Raw genomic sequence first — 15,230 nt, forward strand, 5'->3', positions numbered from 1 at the left:
ATCTATCTATCTATCTATCTATCTATCTATCTATAGTCATATAAATATAGTCATTCTCTAGTGTCGATAACAAGCTACAAGTGTAATTTTTACATATTTTTAATCTCAGTCTCTAATATCAAGATTATTTTATTTTGTGAACAGAATAATAATGTCAGCTCTGAAGATTCTGTATCTAGCGACTACATGAATTTTTTTGGAGCAGGCCAGCCACAGTTGCTCACGCCTGTAATCCTAGCACTTTGGGAGGCCGAGGCGGGCGAATCATGAGGTCAGGAGTTCGAGACTAGCCTGGCCAACATGGTGAAACCCCGTGTCTACTAAAAATACAAAAAATTAGCTGGGCATAGTGGCGTGTACCTGTAATCCGGCTACTCAGGAGGCTGAGGCAGGAGAATTGCTTGAATCTGGGAGGCAGAGATTGCAGTGAGCTGAGATTGCACCACTGCACCCTAGCCTGGGCGACAGAGTGAGATTCTGTCTCATAAAAAAAAAAAAAAAATTTTTTTCTGGAGGAAAAGACTCTCTTAATTTTATTGCCTTTTCAATACAGTTTTAGTTATGGTGGCATTATAAAACAGAGAAACAAAGCCATTTGTATTAAAGATGTGTATTACAATAGAAATAAAGGGTATTCAGTAAGGAAAAGAGGAAGTCAAATTGTCTCTGTTTGCAGATGACATGATTGTATATTTAGAAAACCCCATCGTGTCAGCCCCAAATCTCCTTAAGCTGATAAGCAACTTTAGCAAAGTCTCAGGATACAAAATCAATGTGCAAAAATCACAAGCATTCCTATACACCAATAATAGACAAACAGAGAGCCAAATCATGAGTGATCTCCCATTAACAGTTACTACAAATAGAATAAAATACCTAGGAATCTAACTTACAAGGGATGTGAGGGACCTCTTCAAGGAGAACTACAAACCACTGCTCAACGAAGTAAAAGAGGACACAAACAAATAGAAGAATATTCCATGCTCATGGATAGGAAGAATCAATATCGTGAAAATGGCCATACTGCCCAGGGTAATTTATAGATTCAGTGGTATCCCCATTAAGCTACCACTGACTTTCTTCACAGAATTGGAAAAAAACCACTTTAAAGTTCATATGGAACCAAAAAAGAGCCCGCATAGCCAAGACAGTCCTTAGCAAAGAGAACAAAGCTGGAGGCATCACACTACCTGACTTCAAAGTATACTACAAGGCTATAGTAACCAAAACAGCATGGTACTGGTACCAAAACAGATATGTAGACCAATGGAACCAAAGAGAGGCCTCAGATATGACACCATACATCTACAACCATCTGATCTTTGACAAAGCTGACAAAAACAATGGGGAAAGGATTCCCTATTTAATCAGTGGTGCTGGGAAAACTGGCTAGCCATATGTAGAAAGCTGAAACTGGATCCTTTCCTTACACAGTATAAAAAATTAATTCAAGATGGATTAAAGACTTAAATTTAAGACCTAATACCATAAAAACCCTAGAAGAAAACCTAGGCAATACTATTCAGGACATAGGCATAGGCAAAGACTTCAAGACTAAAACACCAAAAGCAATGGCAATAAAAGCCAAAATAGACAATTGGGATCTAATTATACTGAAGAGCTTCTGCACAGCAAAAGAAACTATCATCAGAATGAACAGGCAGTACAGAATGGGAGAAAACCTTTGCAATCTACCCATCTGACAAAGGGCTAATATCCAGAATCTACGGAGAACTTAAACAGATTTACAAGAAAAAAAAAACAACAACCACATCAAAAAGTGGATGAAAGGTAGAACAGACACTTCTCAAAAGAAGACATTTATCTGGCCAGCAAACATACTTAAAAAAGCTCATCATCACTGGTCATTAGGGAAATGCAAATCAAAACCACAGTGAAATACCATCTCACATCAGTTAGAATGGCAGTCATTAAAAAGTCAGGAAACGACAGATGCTGGAGAGGATGTGGAGAAATAGGAGCACTTTTACACTGTCGGTGGGAGTGTAAATTAGTTCAACCATTGTGGAAGACAGTGTGACAATTTCTCAAGCATCTAGAACTAGAAATACCATTTGACCCAGCAATCCTATTACTGGGTATAAGCCCAAAGGATTATAAATCATGCTATTATAAAGACACATGCACATGTATGTTTATTGTGGCACTATTCACGATAGCCAAGACTTGGAACCAACCCAAATGTCCATCAATGATAGACTGGATTAAGAAAATGTGGCACATATACACCATGGAATACTATGCCACCATAAAAAAGGATGAGTTCATGTCCTTTGCAGGGACATGGATGCAGCTGGAAACCATCATTCTAAGCAAACTATTACAAGGACAGAAAACCAAACACCGCATGTTCTCACTCACAGGTGGGAGTTGAACAACGAGAACACATGGACACAGGGTGGGAAACATCACATACCGGGGCCTGTCTGGGCATGGGAGCCTGGGGGAGGGATAGAATTAGGAGAAATACCTAATGTCAATGACAAGTTGATGGGTGCAGCAAACCAACATGGCACATGTGTATCTATGTAACAAACCTGTACATTGTGCATATGTACCCTAGAATTTAAAGTATAATAAAAAAATGTGTATTAGAGATTCTTTCATAGTTCATAAGTGTGATTGGGTGTTTAACGCTCATTTGAGATGTTCCTCCCTCAAACCTTCATATGATGTTTTCACATTATCCATCTGATGTTAAAAAAAGAAATGTGTGAAAGATAAAGGATTAATATTGATAAAGAACTTCATGTGACTTCTGGCATAAAGTCTTTTTTACCCAGTAGTTCAGAAATGGTTTTGAGATATGCTATGAGTCTAAAAAGAATTAATCAAATATCTGATATGTTCGAGATAGGTTTGTAATCTTTCTCAACATTGTCTTACTGATTTCTGTAACTTGTGATGTTACAATCTTAATTGGGTATTAGATAATATGGGAAATAATCCTTAGTATTCTACCCCACGCTGACTTTCCAGCTTCTTCTATTGTATTTTCCTCCTTGTTTTCCCCCCATGCATACCTTATTCCAAATGAGAATACTTTCAACTTCCTGAATTTTCCATTTGCTTTCATACTTTGCATATGAAGAAATGTACGCCTGAAATTTATTCTTCATTTTATGCCTATCACAATTTTGCATGTCTTTCATGGCCAAAATGCTTAAAAAACTAAAAAATGTTTTTCTTCTATGAAGTTTTATCAACACGATTCACAACTGATGCCTCTTTTCCTTATGCTCCAGTAACATTTTTCTTATATATTAATACTTATTTAGTACATATTTCAGTTGACTTGTTAGAAGAAAAACTTTAGACAAATTAAATTTAACAGAGTTTAATTGAGGAAAGAATGATTCCTGAATCAGGAATCCCCTGAACCAGAATAGGTTCAGAGAGACTTTGGCACTGCCACATGGTCAGAGAGGATTTATGGACAGAAAAAGGAAAATGATGTACAGAAAATGAAAATGAGGTACAGGAATAGCTGGATGTGTTACAGTTCAGCATTTGCTACAGTTGAACAGTGGGTCACCTGTTACTGGCTGAAACTCAGTGATTGGTACAAGAGTAAGTTGCAGTCTTTATACATCTAGTTAGATTACAGTTCACTATGTACAGAGAAACCTTTAGGCCAAACTTATAATGAGGGCAGTTTTAGGCTAAGCCTAATTTAACAATTCCCTTCATTTGGTCAACCTGAGAGGTTGACCAAAACTTCATGTATTGACATCATTCCTTTGCCGTGATAAATGTATTTACTTGGTCTCAAATCTCACTAGAAAATAGCAGAACAGTGGGTTTTGTAAGTCCTTGTAAACAGGACTTTAACTTACTTTTTTGTAAAAGGTAGCCTTGAGGAGACTTCCTTATTATGCTGGAATGTCCTGTTTTCAAGAGAGAAAAACATTTCTGGTCTTTTTTTCAGAGCTATCTGCTTCTTTAAAGTTTCAATTTAATTATGTCACATTTAGCATGAGTGACTCCATCTTGATTTTATCTGGTCTGGTCTGTTAAGGCCTAGTGTATGAGCTCAGTCCAAAACAATGACCTCCCATAATTTTGTTTAATTCACCCTTTTGGTCAGGTTTTTACGTAGGTGAGAGTGTGAGCAAAGCTTAGGGCATTAGCACTACTCTTAGTTACCATCATTTAGGGTTTCCAGTCACAGTATGTCATTCATAGGTTACGGTGTTCTCATAATCATTCATTTCTTTGAGTTTTTGTTGTTGCAGTTGAAGAGAAACCATTTGACATTCTATAGATGACTGTATGCAAACATTTAAAACTTTTGAGAGAATACAGTGCACTAGGGAGGTGACTATTATGACTGTCAGGAGGATAATACCAAGAGTTTGGAGTATGCCTTAGTCAGGATCCTCATGAACCAAACCAGCTAAAATCAAAGACCAAAGAATAAGCTAGATAAAGCATCTGTTTGTTTCAACCAAGCAACCTATTTGTTAATCCCCTACAACAGAATCTCTATAATACCTAATGTATGTATCGTGTGCAACAAGAAGTGTCAGTAACTTCACAGATTCTTCTCTGTTCAGCAGTAAGTTATACTTTTATTATCTAGCATAACTTTAGCAAGAGAATTTAAAGAAGCTTTTTGTGCAGCCATAGCCTTTGCAGTAGAATCTGCTGTAGAACCTGTTATAAGGAATAAATTTTTAATCATTGCCTCATTTACTCCAAACTGTGTAAAAAGAGACCACCCATCTGGAATAATGAAGGCCTTCTGGCAGTTTTCTCTTTAACTGATGATGTAGGTTAAGAGAAGTGGACCACTGTTCTGTTTCTGACAGATTATGAAGCAGCAAAGATATTAAAATTTCTTGAACACATTGTTTTTCATCTTTCGTCTGTCAAATCATAGGTTGTCCATAAATAAGGTTGGCTGCAAAATCCCCCACAAATGAAAGTATACTTCATGAGTGCACACAAACCCCTTTTCCAGTTGTATTGCTCATAGAGGTATAAGCAAGGAAAAAATTGAGAAGTAAGAGTTTCATGATAGCAGAGAAGTCTTGATCTGTGATCTTGGGAAAGCTGTCTGCATCTGAGATGTCATCTGCTTCTAAGGAGAAACTTCCGTGGTTAGCTTTACCTTAAGGTCTCCAATGGGTGTGTAGTTCCAAGAATCTGTAGGTGATCTTCTGAGTTGCGAGATTAAAAGCTCAAGGCTCACAGTCCCACAGTTTTGTTGCAGTGTGGGTGGCAAGGGCAGTCTTTCCTTGATGTTTCCAGAAGACTAAATCTCTGAGTTTTAGATCACCTGGGTTTGATTGTCCTCTGTTGGGGGACCATGACAAACTTTCTTTAACCTGGTGAAAATACACTTTGGCATAATACATTAAAGCCTGATAGAGTTTAGTCATATTAGAGTTTAGGAGTGGAAGATACATGAGGTTCTATTATTAGGAGCAAAGGCCTTCCAGTGACTATTTCATAAGGGATCAACTTATATTTTCCTCTGGAACTAGATCTGATTGTTATCAACCTGCAATATCTTTGACCAAGGCAACCTAGTTGATTCAATTAGTTTTGCTTAATGTTATTGTATTTGTAATACCTTATTTAGCTATTTTACTTGTCCAGTGAAACAAGTACCTTTATCACTAGAGATTTTTCCAGGAGTGTCCCATGAGGGAAATACATTTTCTGATAACCTTTTAGCTACTATTATAGGATTAACCTTCTTGTATGAGAAAGCTTCTATATAACCAGAATATATGCATTGAAAACAACAATGGAATGAAATCTTTCTATGTTCAAATGGCCCATCAGGTAGCAGAAATATACCTGAAGTATATTTGTCAGAAGTCATTTTGGTAGTTTAGAAGAGTCACACCAGTTTGTAAGTGTGTGCGTGTGTGCGTGCATGTATGTATTCTATTTGGATCATTTTGTCTCCTCCATGATGAGTCATGGAGTATAGATGATTTATTTATTTATTTATTTAGAGATGGAGTCTTGCTCTGTCACCCAGGCTGGAGTGTGATGGCACAATCGTAGCTCGGTGTAGCCTTGAACTCCCGGGCTCAAGCAATTCTCCCACCTAAGCCTCCTGAGAAGCTGGGATTACAGGTAGAAGCCACAGTGCCCAGCTAGAGCTTTTAATAATGGAGATTTAAAGACTTAGGAAGTACCAGGTGACTGTCCAGCCTCTCTCTGTGAGTCTACACTTAACACTGGATTTATATTCTCTTGAATACCAATTTTGTTTCTCCAAATCAAGTGTGTAGCATTGTTTTCTAGATTGATTATCATAGTTTATTAGTCTGTTTTCACGCTGCTGATAAAGACATACCCAAGACTGGGTAATTTATAAAGGAAAGAGGTTTAATGGACTCATAGTTTGATGTGGCTGGGGAGGCCTCACAATCATGGTGGGAGGCAAAAGGCACATCTTACATGGTGGCAGGCAAAGAGAGAATGAGAGCCATGTGAAAGTGTTTCCCCTTATAAAACCATCAGATCTCGTGAGACTTATTCATTACCAAGAGAACTGTATGGGGGAAACTGCCCCCATGATTCAGTTGTCTCCCCCGGGTTCTTCCCAAAACGTGTGGGAATTATGGGAGCTACAATTCAAGATGAGATTTGGGTGGGGACATAGCTGTACCATATCACTTCATTCCTGGCCACTTTCAAATCTCATGTCCTCATATGTCAAAACCAGTCATGCCTTCCCAACAGTCCCTCAAAGTCTTAACTCATTTCACCATTAACTCAGAAGTCCACAGTCCAAAATCTCATTTGAGACAAGGCAAGTCCCTTCCACCTATGAGCCTGTAAAATAAAAAATAAGTTAGTTACTTCCTAGATACAATGGGGGTATAGGGATTGGATAAATACAGCCATTCCCAATGGGAGAAATTGGCCAAAACAAAGGGGCTACAGGGCCCATGCAAGTCTGAAATCCAGCGGGACGGTCAAATCTTAAAGGTCCAAAATGATTTCTGTTGACTCCATGTGGCTCACATCCAGGTCACACTGATGCAAGAGGTGGGTTCCCATAGTCTTGGACAACTGTGCCCTGTGGCTTTGCAGGTTACGGACACCTTTCTGGCTGCTTTCATGGGCTGGCACTGAGTGCCTGTGGCTTTTCCAGGTGCACAGTGCGAGCTGTCAGTGGATCTACCATTCTGGGGTCTGGAGGATGGTGGCCCTCTTCTCACAGCTCCACTAGGCAGTGCCCCAGTGTGGACTCTGTGTGGGAGCTCCAACCCCACATTTCCCTTCTGCACTGCCATAGTAGAGGTTCTTTATGAGGGCCCTGCCCCTGCAGCAAACTTCTGCCTGGACATCTAGGCGTCTCCATACATCCTCTGAAATCTAGACAGAGGTTCCCAAACCTCAATTCTTGACTTCTGTACACCCTCAGGCTCAACACCAGGTGGAAGCTGCCAAGGCTTTGGGCTTGCACCCTCTGCAGCCATAGCCCAAGCTGTACCTTGGCCCTTTTTAAACATGGCTAGAGCAGCTGGGATGCAGGGCACAAAGACCCTAGGCTGCACACAGCAGGGGGACCCTGGGCTGAGCCCACAAAACCATTTTATCTTCCTAGACCTCTAGGCCTGTGATGGGAGGGGCTGCTGCAAAAGTCTCTAACATGCTCTGGAGATATTTTCCCCATTGTCTTGGGAATTAACATTTGGCTCCTCGTTAATTAAGCAAATTTCTGCATCTGGCTTGAATTTCTCCTTAGAAAATGGATTTTTCTTTTCTGTCACATCGTCAGGTGCAAGTTTTCTGAACTTTTATGCCGTTTCCCTTTTAAAACTGAATGCTTTTAACAGCACTCAAGTCACCTCTTGAATACTTTGTTGCTTAGAAATTTCTTCTGCCAGGTACCCTAAATCATCACTCTCAGGTTCAAAGTTCCACAAATTTCTAGGGCAGGGACAAAATGTTGCCAGTCTCTTTGCTAAAAAATAACAAGAGTCAGCTTTGCTCCACTTCCCAACAAGTTACTTATCTCCATCTGAGACTACCTCAGCCTGGATTTCATTGTCTATATCATTATCAGCATTTTGGTTAAAGCCATTCAACAAGTCTCTAGGAAGTTCCAAACTTTCCCACATTTTGCTGTCTTCTTCTGAGCCCTCCAGACTGTTCCAAACCTCTGGCCTGTTACCCAGTTCCAAAGTTGCTTCCACATTTTCAGGTACCTTTACAGTAGCACCCCACTCTAATGGTACCTGTTTACTGTATTAGTCCATTTTCATGCTGTTGATAATGACATACTTGAGACTGGGTAATTTATGAAGGAAAGAGGTTTAATGGACTCATGGTTCCACGTTGCTGGGGATGCCTCACAATCATGGTGGGAGGCGAAAGGCATGTCTTACATGGTGGCAGGCAAAGAGAAAATGAGAGCCAAGCGAAAGGGGTTTCCCCTTATAAAACCATCAGATCTTGTGAGACTTATTCACTACCATGGGAACATTATGGGGGAAACCACCCTCATGATTCAGTTATGTCCCACCGGGTGCCTCCCAAAATGTGAGAATTATGGGAGCTACATTTCAAGATAAGATTTGGGTGTGGACACAGCCAAACCATATCACATAGGTAATTTGACTTGGATCATGGAGTTCATTCAAATAGCACATCTTAATAATTTCAGTGCTGGCTGATTTATTATGAAAACCTGGCAAAGTATTTTCTTGGTATTCAATTAATTATTGTCCTCCTTGGGTTAGCAGTCTTATAAATCAGTTAGTCTTTTCATTGGAGTACTAGGAATCCTTACTTAGTCCAAATGATATGATCCTAAAGTCGTCAGAAACCTGTATTCAAAGGTGCTTCTTATGGTCCTTTCTACCCTTTCCATGAACTTCCTTGAAGACACAACACTTTAGGATTTTATTTGCTTGTAAAGAGCTGTTTTAAAATGCATCAGAATTAAGCAGTTAACTGTGGACAAGAATTAATACGATCATGGTCAAAGACACAAGTGAGAAGAAAATGTGGTTATTTCTGTGGCCTATAATAAATTAACATAATAACTATAGTTATGACTGGTTTCCTACCAAGATATAACAGAATTTTAGGAATCTCATACAATTTTGGAACATATATTAATAACATATTCACGAAAATATAACTCAAAGAGGGTAAAACATTTCTTATTTGACAATGCTTCCCATATGTTTTAACGTAACAAATAAGCCTGTTCATCTCTCTTTTGAATGTTTCAGGGTCCCTCTGTAGCATTCCAAAGTAGTTTGAGGTCACAAAAAGACAACTTTTAATTTGAAGTTTGATTTTGGGAAACATATCAAATATGTCAAAGGTTTAAAACAATTAAAACAGGATCACTAGTCACTGTAAATAATATTTATTTAGCCAAAGAGATAAATAAAAGGTTTTAAAAAGCAAAAATCTGTTTTCAGTTTTCCAAACAATCTGGAGAATGAAAACAATATGGGACAGTATCTGTGTCTGCTTCTCTCTTCTATTGTTTTTTTTTTTTCACAGTTTACTCAAATATTGAACAGAAATTTATCTACTATCTCTTATTAATATTATATGAAAATCTTGTTCAAAATAGAAAACCAAATGTTACTCACGTATTAATACATTATGAATTATATTAGGCCATTCTTGCATTGCTATAAATAAATATCATTGATTGGGTAATTTATAAACAAAAGAGTTTTAATTGGCTCACAGTTCTGCAGGCTTTAAAGTAAACATGGTGCCGGCATCTGCTTGGGCTTTTAGGGAGGCCCCAGGAAGCTTACAGTCACAGTGGAAGGTGACGGGGGAACAGGCCATTGTAGGAGCATGGCTAGAACAGGAAGAAGAGAGGGTAGTGGGGAGAGGTGCCACACACTTTTAAAGATAACCAGAGTTAGTGAGAACTCACTCACTGTAGTGAAGATAGCACCAAGCCATGAGGGATCCAGCCCCATGACCCAAACACTTTATACTAGGCCTCACCTCCAGCACTGGGGATTACAATTCTACATGAGATTTGGGTAGGGACAAATATCCAAACTGTATCATTCCATCCCTTGTCCCTCCCAAATCTCATTTCCTTCTCACATAGCTAAATACAATGATGCCTTCACAACAGTCCCCCAACATTGTAAGTTGTTCTATTGTTTAAAGTCCAAAGTCCAAAGTTTCATATGAGACAAGGCCAGTCTCTTTTACCTGTGAGCCTGTAAAATCAAACAAGTTATCTACTCCCACAGTACAAGTGGGGTATAGGAATTGGGTAAACATTTTTATCCCAAAAGGTAAAAATTGGCCAAAAGAAAGGGGCCACAGGTCTCATGTAAGTTTGAAACCCAGCAGGGCAGTCATTAACTCTTAAAGCTCCAAGAAATCTCCTCTGACTCCATGTCCTGCATGCAGGACACGCTGGTGCATGAGGTGGGCTCCTATGGCCTTGGGAAGCTCCACTCCTGTGGCTTTGCGGGGTACTGCCCCTGTAGCTGCTCTCATAAGTTATTGAGTGCCTGCAGCTTTTCCACATGCAGGATTCAAGCTCCCACTGGATCTACCATTCTGGGTTTTGGAGGATGGTGGTCCCTTTCTCACAACTCTACTAGGCAGTTCTCCAGTGGGGACTCTGTGTGGAAGCTCCAACCCCACATTTCTCCTCTGCACTCTCCTAGTAGAGATTCTCTGTGAGGGTTCCACTCTTAGGAGGCTTCCGTGTGGACACCTGTGCTTTTTCATACATCCTCTCAAATCTAGGAGGAGGCTGCCAAGATTGCAATCTGTGTGCCGCAATCTTAATACTATGTGGAAGCTGCCAAGGCTCATGGCTTGCATTCTATAAAGTGTCAGCTCAAGCTGTATCTGGGCCTCTTTGAGCCCCAGCTGTAGCTGTAGCTAGAGCAGCCAGCATGCCAGGTGCCATGTCTTGAGGTGGCACAGGGTAGTGGTTTCTGTTCTCCCAGGCCTCAGTGCCTGTGATAGGCAGGCCCTCTGTGAAGGTTTCTGAACTCCATCAAGGTCTTTTCTCCATTGTCTTGAATATTAGCAGTTGGCTCCCATTTAGTAATATAAATATCTCTAGTAAGTTGTTGCTTCACAGCCAGCTTGAATTCTTCTCCCATAAAAGCTTTTTCTTTGCCACATGGCCAGGCTGCAGATTTTCCAAACTTTTAGGCTCTGTTTCCTTTGAAATGTAAGTGTTGACTTTAGATTATTCTTTGGTCCCACATGTGAGTATAGGTTGTTAGAAGCAGGGAGGCCACATCTTGAACTTTTTGCTGCTTAGAAATTTCTTCCTTCAGATACCCTAGGTCATCACTCTGAAGTTCAAACTTCACAGGTCCCTAGGACATGAGCAGAATGCAGCTAAACTTTTTGCTTAGACATAACATGCATGACATTTGTTCCAGCTCCTAGTAAGGTTCTCATTTCCATCTGAGACCTTGCCAGCCTTGATTTTAGTGTCCATACCACTATCAGCATTTTGGTCACAACTGTTTAATCAGTCCCTAAGAAGTTCCAAACTTTCCTTCATCTTCTTCTCTTCTTCTGAGGCCTCCAAACTCTTCTAACATCTGCCCATTACCCGGTTCCCAAGTTGCTTCCTCATTTTCAGGTATCTTTATAGCAATGCCCTACTCCTTGGTACTATCAATATAGAAGTTAATATTGCTAAAATCTTATAAGCAAATCCATCCAATCTCAGTAAGCTTTTGACCACACAAGATTTTCGTAAACCTTTTATAATCTGTTAGAAAATTTTAAAATTCTTTTTATTTTTAACTTTTTTTGTATCTATATCTTTTTTATTTTTTTAATTTGAAGCAACCTTTAAGTAACTTCTAGATGGGAAGAATTGATTTTCTCAACAAATGCATATTTTTATGCCTTTACAACTTTCTCACTAAAAACATATCTTACTTTTCTTTATACGCTCTGTATATAGAATTGTTTTTCCTATATCAAGTAGTTATAATTACACACATTAACTATGATTTTAACTCTTAGTAACCCTAGTTTTTAGTGAAAACCTAGCGTAAGTAATTTTGAACCGTTTTATGTCAGCATTTGCTGATGAAAATGATTTTATGATTTTTAGAATTATGTTTTCTCAAATTTTTGTTTGTTAATTGATTTAAATATGTTTAGCATTTTTATACAACATAAAAGATGCCAAAGTATATAACCTTGAATTTATGTTTAATAATTGTTTCAATATTTTAATTTACTTACAAATGAATAATTTTTCGATTATTTGTTACTTAATTTAATATGATTTGAAGATTTTAAATTACTGAAAAGATTAAACGATTCTCCTGCCTCAGCCTCCTGAGTAGCGAGGATTACAGGCACTCACCACCATGGCCGGGTAATTTTTTGTATTTTTAGTAGAGATGGGGTTTCACTATGTTGGCCTGGCTGGTCTCGAACTCCTGACCTCAAGTGATCTGCCCGCTTTGGCCTCCCAAAGTGCTAGGATTACAGACATGAGCCACCAGAACTGGTCCTGAAAAGAATTTTGAAATGTGACCCTCTCTAAAGTCTTTCCTAGTAGTCCTGGGTCTACTAGGTAGCCACATGGCATCCTCAATGGCTGTGAAGGCCAGGGCCCATCTGGGTCCTGAATTTACATATTAGGCATAGAACTCAGAAGAGAAGACACCTGTGAAGGCGATTCCTGTTCCATGCAACCCTTTGCAGAATGCCTAGGAGGCAAAGTTGGACCAGGGAGTAATGGGCTTGACTCGGCCCTGCAGCTGGTGGTCTAAGTACTGAGGACATATCTTCAGGTCTTACCTTGGATGCCTGTCCAGATCCCAGAACCTAGAGGCTTAAAACATAAACATAAGTTCACTGTCAAATTAAACAAGTATTAAAAATATTAAGGAAGCAGCAGTTTTGTGACGTTAAAACATGTAACAGAGATAGCATAAGCCTGTCTGACCAGTACACCCAGGCAGAAATTACCAAATTATATTTAACTGACAATTTTGAAGCCATTCTTATTTTGTTTTACCAACAATTTTAAAACTACTTTTATTTACAAAGTATTAGCACATGCACATAACACATATAGACTTACAGACAGACAGACACTCAGACAAAAGCAGATCTTTTAGCTTTTGTAAGGAATTCTGGTTTGTGGACTTTTAAATAGTTTTTCTTTTCTCTGTTTACTCTATCAATCTTCCAATTACCTGTTTTTTTGTCCTAAGCAATTATTAGTTAAGCAACAATTTGTCTTTTAAAGTGATGACTCTTAGGTGAAAAAAAGGTAGAAAATTTATATCTGAAAAGCACAGAGCTGAGACTTTAGGCCTAAATATTGTATCACCATTTATTCAAACCAAGGAAAAATGGTACATAAAGACCCATTTAAGACAAGATGGCCAGAAAACTACCTTAAACAAAGGTAAGACTTGTTATGTAAATTTAAAACAATGGTAAGAGTTTTTAGCGACCCAGTCTTCCCTTTCATACACTCTTACAAATGGAAATTTCCTTATAGATGTAAACTTTTTTGCAAAAGGGTTTTTAATATAGACTGTTAAATGCCAGAAAGGTATATTTTCAAAACAATTAGTTCAATAGGTGGTCTTTTAAATTAAGCTATTGTTTCTTAGCTAAAATTGCTGAGCTCAGGGTAGAGCCCCTTGAGGAATGGGCAAAGAAAGCCTTATGCCTGGATTTAGCATGTATAGCTCTTAAAAAGAAGCAAGTCTGCTTTACCTGAGGGCCTACCTTTTATAAACACTTTATCCAGAATAGCTTTCTTTTTCCCTTCAGAACAGGATAGTGATTAAGCCAAAAGTTAAGCAGATTCAATTCTTATCAATTAGTTGCTTAAGCTTTTTATTTGCCTTTTAAACAGTCTTTTTTTTAATAAAGAGGGAATAACAATACTGAAATATTTTTAGAAGCTTCTGCATATCAATAGGCATATCTGGGTGAGCTTAATTCAGGAGCCCTCATTTTAAAATATACTTCTTGGCTGGGCATGGTGGCTTACACCTTTAGTCCCAGCACTTTGGGAGGCCAAGGCAGGTGGATCACTTGAGGTCAAGAGTTCAAGAGTAGCCTGGCCAACATGGTGAAATGCTGTCTCTACTAAAAATGCAAAAAATTAGCCGGGCATGGTGGCGCATGTTTCAGTTACGCAGGAGCCTGAGACAGGAGAATAGCTTGAACCCAGGAGGCAGAGGTTGCAGTGAGCTGAGATTGTGCCACTCCACTCCAGCCTGGGTGGCAGAGTAAGAAGATTCTGTCTTAAAAATAAATAAAATATATTTTTAAAGTGTAGTGGTGTTCGTTTGGAATGTTTCAGTATAATTTTAAATTACCTTTCGTCAGATTTTGCCATTTCTCCAAGCGTTTGCTGCTTTTGGGGCTTAATACTTATACATGTAAATGTACGTATAGTTGGAAGTTGATGTACTCAGTTCTTTAGAATTAGGATTCCATTTTCACATGGAATCTTGGCTTTGCCTCTCAGATCCACTTGATCAACTTAGCCAATGATTTTTTCCTACTTAAGTGTGTAAAAAAAAAAAAAGAAACAAAGGGGATGGTACACAAAAATCTTTGAGAACTCCTGAAAGCTGGAGTTCACATCCCATGCACTATTGTCATTTACTGCCAGTTTCTACCTGACCTAGTCAGACACCTTAGGCCTCTAACTGGATTCAAGCCAGATAATTACCAGATAGAGTGTGATCTGGGACCCAGTTTAGTTTCTGTCATAACTTCTGAACCCAGTTCAGATAAAAAATTTGCCCAAACTTAGAAAGCTCAAAACAGAAATCCATGGATCTTAAGAATCCGAGAAAGAACTTACCCACAGTCCCCAGTTTCTGTGACAGCAATGGACACAATGGCCAAGCAGGTACTTTGCTTGGTTGCTCAATGCTCCTGGGGCTCACTAGAAGGTCTATTTTGGTTCCTACTTCTGATACCATGTGTTAAAATTAAAAACTTTGGACAAATTAAATTTAACAGTTTAATTGAGCAAAGAATGATCTGTGACTCAGGTAGCCCCCCAACCAGAACAGAGTCAGAGAGGCTCCAGTGCTTCTGTGTGGTTGGAAAAGATTCGTGGACAAAAAAGAAGAAGTGACATACAAAAATATAGAAAGGATGTATAGAAGGAGCTGAATTAGTTACAGTTAGGTGCTTGCCTTATTTATTTATTCTATATGTATTTGTGTATGTATTTATTTATCTGTGCTTTGCTGAAACTCAGTGAT

The 15,230-nt window shown here is 38.9% G+C and overlaps 1 protein-coding gene and 1 non-coding gene across 34 annotated transcripts in view; both read left to right on the forward strand.

Moving 5' to 3' along the window:
- Window positions 1–15,230, forward strand: part of RIMS2 (regulating synaptic membrane exocytosis 2) — a 776,667-nt gene that overhangs the window by 160,222 nt on the left and 601,215 nt on the right. The gene's annotated exons all lie outside the window — the stretch shown is intronic.
- LOC115830749 lies at window positions 2,619–2,718 on the forward strand. The gene has a single exon (XR_004026299.1). It is a non-coding gene; the product is annotated as a small nucleolar RNA U13 (small nucleolar RNA).

This window comes from Nomascus leucogenys, chromosome 16 (assembly GCF_006542625.1).
Source record: "Nomascus leucogenys isolate Asia chromosome 16, Asia_NLE_v1, whole genome shotgun sequence".
Lineage (NCBI taxonomy): Eukaryota > Metazoa > Chordata > Mammalia > Primates > Hylobatidae > Nomascus > Nomascus leucogenys.